The 19,149-nt window shown below is 40.9% G+C and overlaps 1 protein-coding gene across 1 annotated transcript in view; it reads left to right on the top strand.

Moving 5' to 3' along the window:
- The first annotated feature begins 1,941 nt into the window (after nt 1-1,941).
- Nucleotides 1,942-19,149, top strand: part of zdhhc15b (zinc finger DHHC-type palmitoyltransferase 15b) — a 70,609-nt gene continuing 53,401 nt past the window's right edge. Inside the window, exon 1 of the mRNA XM_054791374.1 lies at nt 1,942-1,980. The gene's annotated coding sequence lies outside the window, so the exon portion shown is untranslated. The remainder of the gene's footprint in view (nt 1,981-19,149) is intronic.

The following is a 19,149-nucleotide window of genomic DNA, read 5'->3' as shown; positions in this document are numbered from 1 at the left end:
ATGTTATAAAAGCCATTTCTAAAGCTTTGGGACTCCAGCAAACCACAGTGAGAGCCATTCCCAGAAGTGGCCGACCAACCAAAATTACCCCAAGAGTGCAGTGACGACTCATCCAAGAGGTCACAAGAGACCCCACAACAACATCCAAGGAGGCCTCACTGCAGGCCTCACTTGCCTCAGTTAAGGTCAGTGTTCATGACTCCACCATAAGAAAGACACTGGGCAAAAACAGCCTGCATGGCAGAGTTCCAAGACGAAAACCACTGCTGAACAAAAAAAGAACATTAAGGCTGGTCTCAATTTTGCCAGAAAATATCTTGATGATCCCCAAGACCTTTGGGAAAATACTCTGTGGTGTGACGAGACAAAAGTTGAACTTTTTGGAAGGTCTGTGTCCCATTACATCTGGCGTAAAAGTAACGTCGCATTTCAGAAAAAGAATATCATACCAACAGTAAAATGTGGTGGTGGTAGTGTGATGGTCGGGGGCTTTTTTTTGTTGCATCAGGACATAGAAGACTTGCTGTGATAAATGGAACCATGAATTCTGCTGTCTACCAAAAAATCCTGAAGGAGAATGTCCGGCCATCTGTTGGTGACCTCAAGCTGAAAGCAACTTGGGTTCTGCAGCAGGACAATGATCCAAAACACACCAGCAGGTCCACCTCTGAATGGCTGAAGAAAAACAAAATTAAGAAAAAAAAACAAAACTACATTTTGTGTTCAGTTGTGTTGTCATTGACTAATATTTAAATTTGTTTGATGATCTGAAACATTTACAGTAAGTGTGACAAACATGCAAAAAAATGACAAATCGGGGAAGGGGGAAAACACTTTTTCACACCACTGTACATACACACACGCACGCAATAAAACGCAATAAAAAAGTGACAATTATTATATTTGTATGTTTTGTGGTTCGGATTTTGCTTGTGTAGGTGTACCTAATGTTGTGGCTGGTGAGTGTTCACTTTGGAATTTTTGTTTATTGTACACTTGAGTGAGAAAGATTAATTTTTTTTATATTTGGAAAGAATAGAAGAAAAATATGTTAAAACAATACTTAAAAATGTTTTTTTAATTATTTAATTTGTAAAATACTTTTTCAATTTATTTTTTATATTACAATACTTAAAGAAATAACAAAACATTTATTATTATTAAATTATTTTATTACAATACTTTCTAAAAAAAAATCTGTTTTTATAATTCCTACATTTTTTGTTAATTTAATTTTGTATTAATTTATTTGCACTTCTTCTTCACACTACTTATTTTTTTCTATTTTTAAATTATTATTATTATTACAATACTTGGATACCTAGGAAAAGCATTGTAATACAATACTTTTAAATAATTTTATTTTATTTATTTATTGAAATGCTTCCCCCCCACTATGCAGTACTGCATAGTATATTATAATGCAATAATTTTTCAAAACAATTTTCTTTGCTTAAAAACCATTATCATTACATTTAAAGTAATGAGAACCTACTATAAAATAATATTCTCTCATTATTTTTAAGAAGTATATATATTTTTTCCCCATTGTCACATAACTTCTCTGATTGGATGGGAGAAATCACATGGTCAGTCATTTTAACTACTCATGTTTACATTACATAATGTGGTTACTTGCCCCATAATGAGTTACATAAATGACCACATACACCAAAATGAACCCATAATATTGTCCCACAATGTACCACAAGGTACTATGTACCTTTTATGGGAGAGGTACAAATGTTGTACAAAATGGTAAAACCGTCATATCTTCTAAGTAATTGTAATTTTTCATACAGATTTTATATTGGGCCTTTACAAAAGACTGTTTTAGTAGTGCCCATGCCCTTTGTTCTTTCAAGTTAACGTGTATCTAAACGTCACTCAAAACTACTACCCGAGATGGGCACTTGAATGTATCACGGCAGGCGCGTAACTTTTGGGAGGAGTTGTCTTAACACGACCTTTTTTGATGTGGTAAGTAGTTGTTTATTTCTCGCTTGTTTAATGTTAGACGCTGTCTGCACCATGTTGTAATATTGTACAGTGTTGTGTGCCTTTCACTTCCAGCCGCCGAGCTGGTTGCTAACTGCTGGGCTAGTTAGCCTCGTTAGCATTGCCCCTAAATGTTTTGTCAGCTTTGTTTGTGCTAAATATGCCACCTTATATTGTTAGCATGCACTTTGCATGTGCTTATGTAGTGCAATGCTGGTTGTGATGCTGTGTATTTATGTTGATATTGCTACTAATAGGTTTATATAAGCATTGAAGTAGGCCATGTGCTTATGCTTTCGTTTCATTGTAGTCCCCCTATTGGCTTTACAAGTGTTTATGCTCACTAGCATTGTTTTTTGTATGTTGTTCCTTTGTAGAAAAGCACACACACACACACACACACTTACCTGCTGTGTGTCACGTGGCTACAAATAAGACATAAATCTGGATGTGGACATTCCCTCCTTTGGACTGCACTCACCTGTATAGAATTGCTGTCTTGACCCAACACCCTGGGGTGATTGCTGACCAGTATTACACCCAATTAAACCCCCTCACCGCAGGGCATTTTTGCATGTGTTTATGCAACAAGAGAGTGTTATACTGAAAAAAAACCCCTTTTAACTACACTTAAAGATTATTATGGAAGCAGTATTAGATATACCAATGTATGTGTCATCCTGCACAGATGAAAGAACATATTGTATATAGAGTCACAACAGAAGTACGGAATAGATGGTAAGTGTGATTTACGATCACATGGGGATTTTGTATCTCTTCTGTGCAAAGTGTGGCAACATGTCCCAACATGTGGAAGCACAGGCTAAAAAAAAAAAAGAAAAAGAAAAAGAAAACACAGCTGTTTAGCAAAGCCTTTGCTTGTGTGAACTGAAAACAAACTGCGGGAGTGTTTTAATTAGTCCACTGTTCTTGAGCTATCAGTGACAGCGGGATGGCTGGGGCTACATGAATACATCAGTGACACATTAGAAGTTGAACGCATAGTAATGATAACAATGGATTACAGTTCATAGCGCTTTTCAAGGCACCCAAAGCGCTTCACAATGAAGTGAACCCACTATTCATTCACTCCTCAGTCACACACTGGTGGTGGTAAACTACATCTGTAGCTTGCGGCTGCCAATTCGCGCCGACGGCCTCGGTGACCACCACCAAACGTTCATACAGCACTCTAGCCAAGGTGGGTGAAGTGTCTTTCCCAGAGACACAACAAAACAACAGTGACTGCGTGGAGGGAGCGAGGATGGAACTGCAAACCTTCTGGTTTCTGGACGACCTGCTCTACCTCCTGAGCCACTGCCGTCCACATGTTACATTAGACCAGGTCTTTTTTGGAAAACTCCTATCCACCACCACCAATCCATCCATCCATCCATTTTAATGTAGTCATTTCCTTTTTTGCATGTTTTTATGTCTTATAACTTGTGTTCCTGCCGACTTTCTCTGTCCTTTTTCTGCCGTATGGTGCAGCAGAGCGCTGTGCCCCATAACACCAAGGCAGTAAAAGCATCATGTCACAAATGATTGTGCTCTACAAATTCCGCTTAGCAACAAGTGTTGATGCAAGCGTTCTGTTCTGTTGAGCTACTTTGCTGCACTTGCTTGTTTACAAAATAAAATGAAATCAAATAAAATGTAGTACATTACTCCAAAAAGAAGCCACCTAACTCATATCCAGACATATTGAATTGAATTCAACAGATTTATGTGACGTAGCATGTAGGACACAACCTGCACTTCCTGTAGTGTTGATTTTAGTTTTTTTTATTTTTGTTGTTTCGTCAATTTTGAAAAGACCTGTTAATGTGTGTCTTTACTATGGATTAAAAAAAAAGTAAATGGACCTTCTTCTGATTGATACCTTGTAACATTTAAAATTCATATGATGGTCTTTAAGTAAAATGTCAGGAAAATCCTGTCTAGAGCTGATGAACTTTATTTAGGGTTCATCTTTCCATATTTCCAATTGTTTAATGGCACTTAACTGGGAGTGTGACCTTTTTGTTTCCATAAGCATCTTTTTCAACTGCTGTCAGACGGGTTGTCTATTTATAAGCACAGGTGCTCAGTTGGGTTCAGGTCTGGAGACATACAGGTAGTGTGCTTGGCCACTCAGCTTCCTCAGCAAGACACTTGCCATTTTGGAGGTGTGTTTGGGCTTGTTACCATGTTGGAAAACGGCCGTGCCGCCCAGTTTCCCAAGGGACAATGTAACAGTACGTATTGAACCGCAGCCCCGGTCTCAGCAGGACTCATGCAGCCCAAGAACATGACGCTACTACCACCGTGCATACTTTTTTATGACACACACCCAATTGGTGGATCAAGTCGTGCCTTTCCGGCGCTGTCTATCTCTTTTAGGCTGAACTTAAATCAAATGTTAGTGTAAAAATTCAAATTTCTTTTTTTTGGTAGCTGTTAGAGCTACATCTGTTGCTGGTCAACTGTATTTTATAGTTGACAAGGCAGATTTATTGCTACACACACACACACACACACACACACACACACACACACACACGTGTACAAACGCATGCAGTTACACACACACACACGCGCGCGCACACACACACACTATGCAGACTTAAAATGTTCCCATATGCCGCAAACCTGCCGAGGATATAGAAATGAAGATAATGACCTCAAGTGCAAGTCTGCAGCTTTGAAGTCGCTCTCCCAAGAGCACACACACACACGTGTGTGTGTGTATATATATATATATATATATAGATATATATATAACACACACACACACACACACACACACACACACACACAAAGTCCCAATTGAAAATGAAGCATACACTCAGCAACCTGGATTGGAGGCTAACAAGTGTCTCACCTATTTGTTTGGATTAGACAGGATTCATACGTGTCCTCTTGTGGGAGGTCAGCAAAGGTCCGCTTAGCCAAATAAAGGGGATATGTTTTACATATAGATATATGTTGCACTCAATTATGGAGCCTCGCTGTATGCTGGAGGACTGTTTTGACATTTTTGGGGGAAAACCTGCTTGTTCATGTTCTTGATGTTCTTGCAGGATGTTGAGATGTTTCTTTCAAGTCTGGGCGGTAGCTTTAAAGACTGCAAAGTGTTAGGAAAAGCAGCACGTCAATCCAAATGCTCTCATGTAAACACGATATCTCATTAGTTGAACTTATAAAATATACCATAAAAAGGAAAGCTGCATAATGTAACATACTTTTAATTGTCTAATTGCATTTCTCTTGGTGAATCTGATACATCTCTTCAGGTTTTTATTGAAGAAATGTTACTTATTCAAGTTTGTGTATGCAACCTGTACATCAGGGGCGGGCAGTGCCCCAGATCCACACTGACCATGCATTGTTGTATATGAGCAAGAACTATGGTGGCCATCAAGGTGATGACACAGGAAAACATACCTGTCAAGTCTCTAGTTTTCTCCAGGAAATGCCAATATTTTCCTTTCTTTTCCCGTCGCCTTCCCATTTAAAGAGTTTCCCATAAATTTCCTGTATTTTAACTTAAAAAAAAACAAAACAAACATCTACGGTTTTGCATGTAATGATAAAGTGCAGTGGAATCTCAGTTAGCTTATGCCCTGGTTAGCATGTTTTCGGTTTACGTAAAAACTTTACGCAAAAATATGCCAAATATTATGCGGCTCTTGTCAGATTATTAATACACTGTGTGAGTCCAACTGTTTATTATAAAACATTTACATATTGGCATGCTTTCAAAATAGATACAGGAACCAGAAGTCATTGTCTCGCAGCTGCGTCGCCCGTCCATGATGCCATCAGCGGTTGACTCTGTGGTTCTTTGCTAACTAACACAGTTATGCCACAAATCTCTGATTTTCTTATTAAACATGGCTGCAAAATTCCCTGCCAAACAAAGTTGCAAATATCATCATTTTGATAAAGAAGGTGAGAAACCCTATTACATTAGACCTATTAGACCTATTAACTAATTAGAACCAAGTCAGAGCAAAGTATGAAGGTGTTATCTGTGTGGATCTCCTTTCCTCCAGCATCATCCAATGCACAGCATCATCTCCCAACAGAAGAGCAGTTTCAGTGGCAGATTACTATCACTGTCCTGCTCCACCGAAAGACTGAGCAGATCACTCCTGCCCCACACCCTGCGGCTTTTCAACACAACAGAGGGGGAGCAATAAAAACACACACAGGACTTATTAGCTTATTATGCATCATTATTATTATAGATTATTGTTATTTATGATGTATTATTGCACTACAATTTTGATGTGATCTGTTCCGTATTTATTTATTCTTATTCTATTTTCTTATTTTTCTTATCTCTCATGTCTTGCCTTGGTTGTTTTATTTTCTGATGAAGTTCATTATGACATTTTTGCAGAGTTGCTGGAAATGTGAAATTATCTATCTAGCTATCTGAGGTTCCACTGTATTTTGACAGTGGGTTCAGAGAATGGACTTTTACTGCTGTCTAGTGCCTACTTGTAAATTAAGTGTAGTAATAAAACAATGAGTGAAACATCAATGCTGCAGGCGACAATGGTATCCATGCTTGAGCCACAATAGTCAATCTGCTAGAACAATAGTGCAAAGGCTCCGTTGGTTTATGGGGCAGAAATGATTGTGTTCCACAAATTCTGCCTAGTAACATGTGGCTGGGCAAATATGATTTGAGTCATTCTGTTGTTTGCCATACACAGGAAGAGAAATTGCAGAGAAGTAAAGTATAGGAGACATTTAGCAAGGATCCATGATGTCTTACTTGTAATCATCTGCTCTGGAATCAGGTACTTAACCTCAGTCACGGGTCTGCACCAAGAGATGGCGGATTTGATGTCAGTTCTGTAGCAGTACCGCATGCTTAATAAGAGCAGTTTAAGGCTGGGGGGGAGGTCACAAATAAATCAGGCCAAGTCAAGTTGCAGCAAAGAGGCTGACACTCCCAGCGAGAGAAGAGCGTTGTGCTATCATCTGTTCTTGTTTTACCTTTTGTCAAGCAGCATGTGGAAAATGATCTTCACTGTGAGTTATTTGCAGAGCTGGATTCCGTGTTATTTCATTCCCAAGCAGAGACATAACAGAGAGGGTCTCCACTTTCATGCAGGTGGTCCCTCGGCCTTGTTCAAGGGCGCTGTGTGCGCCGGGGCAGGGTGGAGGAGGGTGGTGGGAGGTGGGGTGGTGGGTGGTGGGGTGATTGGGTGGATGGCTGTTTTGTGAGGGAATGGGAGGACAGGCAGATGCATGCAAATTTAAGTAATGGTTTAACATTTCACGGACCCTCTATGTAAAGATAGTGGTAATTAATGAGTTTGCTTTGCTGCCATGCACTAATGAATGGGACCCCCGTCCCCAAGGTTTTGAGAAGCCACTTGTATGTAACGAACACAGTTTAAAACCAACATTTGCTGTACAAATGACTTACATATGTGCTTGGGAGGAGAAGAAAAAAAGTTGTCTGATGTCTCACTCCTTTTTTTTGTTGCCCATTGGGAACGTTTTAATACGACATTCAAACATTTTGGTTTAGCTGTAAATTATTCAAACTTACTTCTACTTTTTCACTCACAAGATGATAACCAAGGATGATGAAAAGCCCTGTTTCACAACCGGCAGTCAACAATTTAACAAATGTTTGGTCAGATGGATCATTTCGACATGTAGATACAGGTTTCACTTCCATCTGTGGCGCCCCCTATGTGTTGTGATCAAAATGCATTGGGTGACATCCTAGCAAGCATGTGATACAGATATTGTCAAAGTTATGTAATCATTAGAAAAATGGTCAATGACTCATGGACAATTAGTTATTAAGTCCCACTCGTGCCCTGCAAAAATGTTTTGCTTGATGGCGGCAATGTTTTTCAGCCAATTTTGCTCACATTTTAGAAACATGTGCAACAACAGAAGACAATGTAACAGTATCAACTCAATAGTAAACGATTCCCTGTATTGGCTATTGCCTCTCATTCTAATCCTTTGGCTTGTTGCCTCCTTGAGGAGACTTTTTGTTTTTAAACAAAATATCAATATAAAAACTGTAACAATAGGAAGTGAAAAATGTCCATCTCATCACACTACCGTCGATCCCATACCTATACCATACCTGTCAACCCTCCGTTTGACCCAGGATACCAACGTATTTTGCCCTTCTTACCTGACGCCCTCCTGTTTTAAGAGTTTCCCGTATTTTAACAGCACAGCTTCCGGCCCGCTAGCCAACACATTGGCGTAACACGTCCCGTTGCCTGTAAAGTCACCCTTTCAAAATAAAAGCATGCCAGTAAAATAAAACGGTTCGACCACAGTAGGCAGTTTCTTGAAAATTCTGGTGGAAAGACCAGAATTTTCCTCGTTTTCCCTCATTTCCTCTTCGGTAAATGTGCATTATTTGTAAATGAAAATTTTGACAGGTATGACTGATACTAGCCTCGGTATCAGTACTATCGATATTAGGATCAGCGGGCCCACCCTTACATTAGTAGTACTGTACTTCTCTTTCTGGTTTGACATCAGAACTGCCTGTGCACATGGTGTAAGAACACGAAAAGTGACTTCAACTTGTGTTGCATGGCTCTACTAAAGAACAGTGTGATGTTGATGCACGATCATGATCCTGCCTGATGAGGGAACAAGCCCTTGGAGCGTAGACTATTATCCTCACTACAACCCAGTGCAGGGATCCAGCCTCAAACAGATGTTAGGAGGCTTTGTACAGGCCTTGGCACTCAGCCCAGGCCTACCTATCTGCACAGCTATTTACATGGCAATCCAGCTGCTCTCTCCCTCTCGCTCTGCCTGTGTCTCACATATTTGCATGCCCTCTCTCTCCCCTCTCTGTTTGAAATGAAATACCCGCTCACGTATAAACTTTGATCAATCAAAGCCACTAATTTGTTTAGCTGAGAGGACAGCTGAAGTACTGATTCAGGTTCGCTTACAGCGGGATGAAAAAGGCCAGGCGGTCCGGATCCCAGAATATCTTAGTGCTGACGCAAACCTTTACCCCGCAATTTATTTTTAGTCGCCCCCCCCCCTTGCAGAAAAGCACAGCACATTGCTGATGTTCTTACCTGCTGCGCTCTTTTGTCTGTCTGCTTGAGATATGCGAGGGAAGGATTGGGGAGTTTGCTTTCTCACTTATCATGTCAGCTGATGAGGAAGCGTTGTGCTGCCTGTAGTCAGTGGTCATTCAGTGGACTTAAACTGGAATAAAAGGGCATTGGTCGGTCTCGACACCAGTCAGTCGGTCATGGGACTTACTCTAGATACATTAGATATATACATATTGGTCAGTTTTGCACGTAGTGGTTGTTTGCTATGGGACTTATTATATGTAGTAACTGGTTGATTAGGAGACTTTTTCTTCATGCAAACATTGGCCAGTCCACATGTCACTCATCAAATGGCCAGTCATGGGGCTTATTGATCTCACACTGATGGGTCAATAAAGCCAGTCAATACACACAATGACAATTTAACACAGGTTGCTATGAAACTTATTCTGGATGCAAACAATAATCAGTCGCCATGTTTTATTGCACACAGTGGAATTTTTCTTGACGCAAACTCTATCCAGGCTACGTGCAGTATCAGTCATCAAAGAGTCCACCTTAAAGGTCCCCTACTATGCAAATTGAACCACCAAACGTGAAACAAAAATCCATCCTCTCCCTCACTTGCTCGACATTTGAGAAGAGGAGCTCATATGATCCAGAAGGACAAACCTCCTTTCTCATGGACGTGATACCGACTCCGAATAGCCCCGAGATGAGTGGGCCCTGGGTATAGGTCCACCACTTTGCCCACCAGGCTTCGCTACACATGTTAAAACAAAGGCCGTCAGTTATAGACGTGGGAGTTATGTTACAGTGCATATGCAGAAAGTGTATAGAGTACATAACAGTGCTTCTTGGCCTTAGCCACAAGTGATTGGAACAGAGTAATGGAGCAGAAAGTCGGCCATGATGGTAAGCAAGTGAGCTGGGTGGGGCTAGGGACACAATAGTGTACAATGTATTCACTTGCTCTGAGCTGAATGTAAACTAAAGTTATCATTTTGATTCAATGAGGGAAATCTGGAATCTGTCTTTCTACCTAGACTAGAGTCTTTGGTGGAGAAACACAATCTATCATGGATAGAATGGACAAACACAGCTCATTAGCATTAAAGCAACGGACACTCAAAAAGGCATGGCCCCGGTCAGACTTGCTAAAACACATTTAAACTCCAGCATCATGCTAGGTTTTTGGATAACACAGTTCTAATATACTATTGTGGGAAGAATTTAAAATTGTTGAAAAATAGTAAATGATTGGATTGGTGTGGAGAGTCAGCAGGATGATGAATAGACAAGCAATCATCATGGAAGTAGAACAAAATGGACTCACGTCAGTAGAGGGCGCTGATATTCCCCCCAATCCATCATCCCACATTGCCTCATGTGAGATTGTGCAATGATAAACGGAGATTCATTAGTCCATTAAAGTGTGACGTCCATAGCAGGGTGAAGCAGGGTCGCCTTTGTGCAAAGGCGGTGTCGTGTTTGGATGTTTCCGTTCGTGTAATCAAGCCTTGTGATTGTGATGTAGCTCTACTGCTGTTGTTGACTTATGTGAACACCCAGACCTGCCATATGAGTGGAGGTCATATGCTTCACCAAATAGGATTAACGGAAGACATGTCTTTCCTACGCTCATTGACATAAAGCAGGTTTTCATCCAGAGACATTTTAATTGACTCTTAGGGCGTTTTGGCAATCAGGGAGCACAAAATAACTAAATTGTTTATGAACTGTGTTGGAAGAACAAATGGAAGGGAAACCCATTGTTTCCACGTGAAGTCGTCAGCATCTTTGATACTATTTGGGCAAATAGTTGTTCGGTTGAGACAATCTCTCCACTGGCAGAAGCAGGTGCACATGCTGATGCACGACAGTGAGGGCTAAAATGTTGTCCTCAACATATTGGATGTGTTTGAAAGCAGATGGCAAACGTTAGCGGCTCACAATGTCCAGCAATAAGGGAAAGAACAATATTTTAATTACAAGCAAAGGATGCTAAGGTAGACAGAGACAAGGTTTGAATGTTGCTGGGGATAATTTGTTACATTCAGGATCCTTCCAGGTTTTGACTATAACATCCAACTATAAAATTGTGCAAAACCACAATCTTATTAAATCATTTCTCTCTGCGGAACTTCTAAAGCTGCATGTTCGGCTGTCTCAGACCAAAGATGAGCAATCGTAGGAAACAACCACCACTGGAGCTCAAAATTGCTGCAGTTCCCATCATAAAACCTTTATCAACTGTAACATTTGAACTTTTCACTGTCATACAAGTGTAAAAGCAAAACCCATTCTTGAGGTACACAGACGTCTCTTGTGATGTCATATACGACAGAATTTTGAATGTTTTTTGCGACTTTATTTTCCCTAAAATGTGCTGATGTTGATTTATTTTCTTGAAAATTTTCCATATTTTCAAATGCGAAAGTTGACAGGTGTGTATCTTTGCAAATACAAAATTGCCTGTACAGCTGTTGTGCAGGTGTACTTAATGTTGTGGCGTGTATATTTGATAGGGTTCCACAATTTAGGCGTAATTATGTTTTTTCTGTCCATTATGTGTTATATTTTCTAGCATTCCTCTGTCACGTTGGCCCTCCCGAGCACACACGCACATACACACACACACACACACACTCAGACTCACGCACGTCACGTCCATCTTCAGTGTTTGTATCACAGCTTTATTTCTCTTGTAAGGTCACGCAGCAGCAGCAGCAGCACAGCTGGCATCAATATGGCAGACATCTTTGTCAGTCCAGTGCTGGAAACTTATATTCATAGGACTAATCAGTTTCAAAGATAATGAAAACAGAGATTGTTTACAGAGATTAGTCCTTTGGAAATGGAGTAATCAGCGTTTTGAAAGGGAACTGACAGCACGCCGATGGAAGCGAGCGACGTCGCTGGAGCTCTGCACGTCTAACAAGCTCTCTGAGGCCTGATGTCATGGCAGATAGAAGATAGAGGACGTTCTCCCGCGCTCCTCTCTCCATTTGCTCCTCTTTGCTGGAATGAAATTAGTCAACGTGTAATAGACGGAGCACCTGTCAGCCAGATGTGTTTGAGTAATGAGCAAAGTGGAGCATGAAGTAAGCGTTTTGACAAAAATGTGGGAAGAAAAATTAATGAAATGAAATGAAAAATGTCGGGCCTAATTTCACCCCAAATATGTGTTTCACTTTATGTGGATGACTTCATGGAGGTGTTATATCTTCAACATCTTTGTCACCATAAACTTCAATGAAGCGCATTAGCAAACAATGTGTTGTTTGTTGCCTGAGCACTTTGATCCACTTCCCATTTGTGTTGATTAGACAGACACACAGGGCCTCCTTCTAATTGGGGAGCGGCTCCCTTGTAGGCCATGAAAGAAATTATCAGCATCTTGCATCTCATCCAACGAGGGGGCAACATATGTTTGGAATTTAGACTTGTATAGTTATACATCCCCCTCCTCAATCACCAACCAAACCTAACTTGTTGTCTTTTACTATGTGGGTGCTAACGGGAGTACGTATGTTTTCTCATCTTCTACCCTCGCAATGGTTAACTTCTTGTTACACTTCTATGACAGTTAACAATGTTAAAATGTTACTTAAAATGATGCATGTACCGCAGGGGTCTCAAACGGAACTTACCTGGGGGCTGCTTGGCGGTAGGGGTGAGGCTGGGCTGAATTAAATATTCCACAAAAAAGGGTTTCAAGTATCCCCCCAAAAAGTTCAACTGATCTAAGTTTGTCAATCTTTATTAATAACAGATCAGAGCATGAACGGTTCTTCAGAACATAAATGACTGAGTGAGACCTGCCTCACTTCTGCCTACACAGCATTGCTGTGAGTGCTTCCGTCTTACAGCTTCCCAGCATGCCTTGCGGCACTTGTGAAAGTTACATGCTTTGAGTTAACGTAGATATTGTTTATTATTCCCCATAGTAGGAGTAGTCGCTCTACGTGTGTTTACTTACCTGTTAAATTTTTGTGTTTGCAGTTAGTGACCCCCGCTCTGTTCATTTCACTTTGTGACAAGCTTATTGCAAGTTCAATGCTGGCTATTGTTTGCTCAATTAAAGAGACTCTTCCGTTACGCAAGCTGACTATCTTTTGTGGGACTCAAGTTTGTATATACTGATATAAAACTCGCGCACTAAACAGTAAACTTCGATGTCAAGCTGGGGGCCGTGAGTTTGACACCTCTGCTGTGCAGTTGATAAATGTTTTTATAATGGTGATTGGATTAACTTTATATTATTTCCTGTGGGAAAAAATGTACTGAAAGAACAGAGAACAATTTGGAAGTCAAACTGTAGGTTCGTAACTAATGAAGTCCTAGCTTGATGCTCCAAACATTCTCTCGTTGTCCACAAGTCCAGATGCTCATCTTTGTTTTGTTCACAGTTTACTTCAAAATGAAAGCAATAGTACAAACATTATTCCAAGATGACAGAAACACACAATGAGGTGAATAAAATAGCGAAAACGAGAAACTGTGTGGCTCCACTCAAATTTGGCTGTTTTTTTTTGGCTGAACTCCCTAAAAAGAGTCCGTTTTTTTGGCTCCCAAACGGCTCCTTAGATTTTTTTTGCTTACCGGTAAATGTATTTCTTACCAAAATCTTACCAAAATACATCCATCCATCCATCCATTTTCTATACCGCTTCATCCTCATTAGGGTCGCGTGCTGGAGCCTATCCCAGCTGACTTCGGGCGACAGGCTGACTTCGGGCGACAGGCCCGAAGTCAGCGGTACACCCTAGATTGGTCGCCAGCCAATCGCAGGGCACATATAGACAAACAACCATTCACACTCACATTCATACCTATGGACAATTTAGAGTCGCCAATTAACCTCACCTGCATGTTTTTGGGAATGTGGGAGGAAGCCGGAGTGCCCGGAGAAAACCCACACGCACACGGGGAGAACATGCAAACTCCACACAGAAATGCCCAGGGGAGAATCGAACCCAGGTCTTCCCGATCTCCAGGCTGTTCCTGTATTGGCCAACGTGCTAACCACTAGACCACCGTGTGGCCAAAATACATGAATTTGTAATATAAAAATAGAATTATATCTGGAAACTGCAGTACCCGGAGAAAACCCACGCACAGGGAGAACATGCAAACTCCACACAGAGATGCCCAACCCAGATCTTCCCGATCCCCTGACTATGTGGCCAACATGCTAACCACTAGGCCACCGTGTGGCCATAGTTGAATCATAGAAATATAAATCGATGTAGTGAATGAATTGTTAAACCCCTAGAAAATACACAAAGAAGGGGTTCCCCTCAGACCCACTATCAGCATCATTAAGTCTGTAACTTACAATATTGCTAAGTATTTGGCCAACAAAAAAACACATCACGTCCAAAAGTCAATGGACTTTGTTGAAAAAATCAAACACTTAAAACTGGACAAAAATAAAACTATGGTTTGGAACCCTAGAACAAAGAGCTGATCATGTTCCCCCCAGCCCACAGGCCAAAGAGAAAAGAGCAAAAGCACCTGAGGGATGCCCTCAAAACCTGTGGTTACCCCAGCTGATCACTTGTGAAAAGTGTATCTCGTTCCAGAAAGAACAAAAGCAAGGTGGATGAGGAGGAAAAGAGTAGTAGACGCAATAGCATCGTCATCCCGTATGTCTCAGGTCTGTCTGAAAATCTCTTTTAGCAAACACAGTATATCAGTACACGTCAAACCTGCTAACACTTAAAGAGGTTGGTCCACCCCAAAGACAGGACGCCCCATACCCAGAAGAACAATCTGGTGTATGCTGTCCAGTGCAGTGAAGAATGCACCGATTTTTACATGCGGGAAACCAAGCAGCGCACTGAGCAGGTCAAGACTCTGCGGTCTACATGCACCTCAAAGAGAGAGAGCACTCTTTTGAGGACGAAAATGGACACATTCTGGACAGAGAAGACAGATGGTTTGAAAGAGGAGTGAAAAGCCATCTCAGAACAGGGGGGAAGGTCTACGACACCACCTTTCTTCCACATACAATGCTGTCCTTTCATCCCTTCCTCAAAGATTCAGTCATTTAACCTGGTTTCAGGTGGGTCCGTGACCATCATTACATCTTAATGGGATACTAACAAACGTGATACCACCCAAATGACCATTGTTAGCAGGCAGAGGCCCTACTCCATTGTATCCCCTGACCTTAGTGAGGACAAGCGGGGCAGAAAATGAATGAATGAAAAAAAGGAACCTTGAGTAATAATCCCTTACAGCAGGGGTATCCAAACTGTTTCCAGTGAGGACTGCATACAAGCATGTGGGGAGGCCACTTTGATACATGTGCATTAAAGATGCTCAGCCATCTGAACAAAACATCTACATCTTTGCGTTATAGATGACAAAGCAAATTAGTGCAATATTGAATAATGTATGTTCATTCATTTTAATTTTACAATATGCAAAGGATGCCATGTGATTTGCTGGAGACCACTCCAGGGTGTACCCCGCCTCTCGCCCGAAGTCAGCTGAGATAGGCTCCAGCATGCCCCCGCGACTCTAATTAGGATAAGCTGCTAGAAAATGTATGGATGGATATGCAAAGGGACAATAAAAACTGACACCACTGCCCTGCAGAGGCCATTGGTGTACATTTGACTTTGAGAGACAGGAATGGACATTTAGCGTACTTATTTCCAAAGCTGAACTCACATCATCAGACTTTTTATGAGAGTAATTCATATGTCACATGAGACTTAAGTGAAGTCTGTTTAGTGTCCTTTTTTTCACCTCCTGACTTGTTATTGCATACTTTAGGGCGAGGACGCCTTCTGGAAAGGAGCACAAGGGTGTGAATCTTTTGTCTTAGCCTGAGCACACACTTTTGCTGTGAGGTGAACCTGGGCCTGCCGCCTCTGATACTCATGGCATCTTCAACTATTGCACCAGAGGGAACCTTTACTGTATTCTGATGTGAATACTAGGCAGACAAGTCACATAAAGTTGCATAAGAAAATGAAAATAAAAGCAGACAGAACAAACTTTGGCATCATAACACAGTGCTCTTTTCTGAGAGATGGTTTGATCCAGCTGTCACTTTTTCAAGCACCACCGGGCTCATATCAGGGGTACGTTTAATTGCTACATGTATTCCAGCCGTCTCCTCCACTCCGATGCTCTTGTTTGATTAATCTGCCCATTCACTTGTGAGCGAGACCCTGACAGTGTACTCCATCCGTTTCCTTCCCAGAGGAGCTTGACAGGAGGCGGCCTGTTCTACGCCGCGCGCCAATAAGAGCTCAGAGTTGGGTGGTCTGTCCGTCAACAGCAGATTTGAGGCTGGGCCTGAGAAAAGCAGCTCGGCCGTATCACTTTCAAAGAGTGTAACCCAAAGCAAGCGGCTGCTCTCTGCAGCCTGCTGCAGCTTCATGTGCACAAAGACACCTGTTGTTCAGCTTGCATAGGAGGACTTGATCCATGGAGGTGTTCAGATACATGCCATCTTGTTTTCACTTGGTTAGGTTGCACATGATAAAGTAAGTGTAGTGCTGAAACCACTCTTTGTATAAAACAGCTTGAAACATAAGGAAATGGACATGAGTGGCATGTTGGAAGTCTAGATGAAACACACGATTTAGCATTCATTCAGCGGAGAGTCTGCATTATGGGCAAGGGGCTGCCGGATCTAGAAGATGGCGCTGTTTTTTTGATATTTTATATTTAATATAGAGTGCATGGTAAAAAATTTTGAGTGTAATTCTTTACAAAAGAAAACCAATCATACTAATGCACCAAAAATCCACTCATTTCGCCTTTACATATAACAGATTAGCTTAGCAACTTTGGAAAGAAAATAGTCTTTATTTTTCTGAAGCCGCTCCTCCTCAAGGAGGCCCACCTCATACTTTGAAAACCTGCGCTAAAGTATTTTTGCAGGAATGTACAGCATAATGAATATAATTTTCAATAATATTGCACCTGTTGAAAAGTAACAATACTTTTTGAAGCTGTGGTGGTGGGCTGCATGGGAGGCAGACTGACGCTGCTGTGTTATGTGGCTGCTGTGTCGTTGTGACAGGATTTTTTTTTAAATGCACAATTCAAATCAATATGGCAATGAAGATAATTACACATAATTCCTCAATAGTTATGTACATAAACTGAGTAGTACTGTACTGTATCTCAGTCAAAATAGCTACGTAGCGTTCATTATACATACACTCAAATGTATTACGTCCAGTTAGCATTTGCTATAAAACATTACAGATACTGTATATATCAGAAATTAAAAGGATTGTGCAAAAGACAATGCAGCCTAAGTCAAGGCAACATATTAAAAAGCTTTCAGCAATGGACACATTTTCCAGTTCATCGTGAAATAGTAGTTTGACAAACAAACTTGTAGAAAACACACACTTCCATAGTGGAGTTCATGACACGCAGCCATGACACAACTGACTTTTTTTTCTACGTAAGTAGCCACTAAAAGTGAACGGATAACTTTCGTTATCATCTTACCCGTCAGTTAGTTTATCCGTAATCGGAATAATAATTTCATTATTAAAGATAGATGAAAGTTGCCTTATCTGTGTGTGGCTGTGAACATCTGTTCTCCACCTTTTTTGTTTTTGCCGCAGAGGCACAAATGTGAATCAGGAGGGGGCTTAATGTCAATGTCAATTGCTGATGTCATATGACATCTACAGAGTGACGGTTATGATGTACGTAGGTGACATGCGATCGCCATAATGGGCACCCCTGATATAGTATATACTGTATGTGCATTCATACACTGTATTACTTAACATTGTTTTCATGTAAAAAAACCCCCAACTCATTTCCAAGGTGTGGCGGCTTGTATTTTACCTTGGTGCTGCGCCATGATCCATTACATGTAACATGAAATCCTGGTGTATGTGTATGTTAGATTTTTTCGCCCAGTCACATTTCAGCTTCTATCTGTTGCCGTATCAATGCAATCTGCCCAGGGCCTTCAGAATCAGGAGTGTAGGCCCCTGTCACATACACACTATTAGCAATTGGACTGTTTTTTCCTCTGATTCGCCTCTCAGCCCAGTTTACAGGCCCCCAGTCCTGACTGGTTGATCAGAGCAAAGAGGCAGGCCCCCAGTCCTGATTGGTTGATCAGAGCAAAACTGTTCAACAAGATAAATTACGCCCACAATTGCCACTGAGGAGGTGGAAATTGACATCTCTGGTGAGTAGATGTATTTTACTTCATAGGTTTTATATTTTTGTCATGTTTGCAGATACTGCTTCAGATGATGTTGTAGTGTAGATGTTTGGATGTTTGGATGTCTGAACCTGAAAATGAGCACCAACTTTACAAGCACCGGTGTACTGCCGATCACTGGTGGAAATTAGTCACCGACTCAAAGTTACAGGCAGTAATGTAAGTCAGGGGTATTGGTGGCTATGTATCTGAAGTTATATTGTCTTACTCAATGTGTTGGAGTTCTCCTCACTCCAAATGCCTGTGTGGGCCATTGCTGACGACTCTTGCTCTACACAGGTGACCCTGGTTTGAAACTCTGTTATGGCACATATTTACTATCACTATCGGTTTGTTTTTGATACTGGTTCTCATGGTGTCTGGAGAAAAAAATTCTGGCCAGCCCACTGAAGACCCGGGAACAAATGCACCGTCCGCCACTGTAAATGATGTGTTACTTTTTTCGGGCAAATTACGGTTTATTGTAATCTGTGGCTGTTTTTAAACAGAATTTTGGAGAAAAAAAAGTTGAATGGAAAATAGCTCTATTAAAATTGGTATCATTTGTAATGTTTTGTTTTGGCTTTCTTTAGGATAAACAAAATAGTATTGTGTTTCGCATCTGTTTCCTGGTCATGTGGTTGTAGCAACTGAGCCATTGCTAAGTTGTTGTTGCTTGTTGTTCAGTGGAGAGTAAACACTTTATTCCACTTATCCTTCACTCCTGTCTCGTTCTGAATCACATCTCTACATTTGGGGACCCCCGACGTGATATGGTAATAATGTATTGTAAATGTATTCATTATTAATGAATTAATTATTATTTAAATAATATATTGTAATATTAAGTATATTATTGAATATCTATTATATAATTAAAATTAATGA

The sequence above is a fragment of the Dunckerocampus dactyliophorus genome, chromosome 11, assembly GCF_027744805.1.
Source record: "Dunckerocampus dactyliophorus isolate RoL2022-P2 chromosome 11, RoL_Ddac_1.1, whole genome shotgun sequence".
NCBI lineage: Eukaryota > Metazoa > Chordata > Actinopteri > Syngnathiformes > Syngnathidae > Dunckerocampus > Dunckerocampus dactyliophorus.
The sequence above is the reverse complement of the archived record's forward strand: the minus strand, read 5'-3'. Positions and strand labels throughout refer to the sequence as shown.